The sequence below is a fragment of the Corvus brachyrhynchos genome, unplaced genomic scaffold (assembly GCF_000691975.1).
Source record: "Corvus brachyrhynchos isolate BGI_N302 unplaced genomic scaffold, ASM69197v1 scaffold223, whole genome shotgun sequence".
In the NCBI taxonomy this organism is placed as follows: domain Eukaryota; kingdom Metazoa; phylum Chordata; class Aves; order Passeriformes; family Corvidae; genus Corvus; species Corvus brachyrhynchos.
In genome coordinates, this window is record NW_008237174.1 from 3,603,169 (window position 1) to 3,603,513 (window position 345).

Here is a 345-nt window from a genome sequence, read left to right on the forward strand (position 1 = left end):
CTGCCCTGCCTATCCGGCAGGGCGGCCGCTGCCCCGCGCCCTCCCGCCGCTCCCTGGGAACATCAGATCCATCGCAGGATCTAATGAGAACATGGATTGAAGCTCCTCGAAAGCCCCTCTCCCACTGGTACTAGCGGGGATCCCCGGGGCCGTTCCCGGACTCAGGGTGCGAGTCCCTCCTGCCCCCGCCTGGGGCTGCTTTGAGGGCAGAAGGGGCTGGCAGCAGCTCCCCGCAGAGCCCGGCGGGTACGGCCCCAGAATCTTGGTGAAAACGCATCAAGGCAGAACTCCGGCTGCCCACACCTCAGGCTCCTGCAACCTGCTTTTCCCCGAAACGCCTCACGC

At 66.4% G+C, this 345-nt stretch overlaps 1 long non-coding RNA gene across 1 annotated transcript in view; it reads right to left on the reverse strand.

The window, feature by feature from the left end:
• Positions 1-345, reverse strand: part of LOC108445346 — a 24,868-nt gene that overhangs the window by 9,069 nt on the left and 15,454 nt on the right. The window lies entirely within an intron of this gene.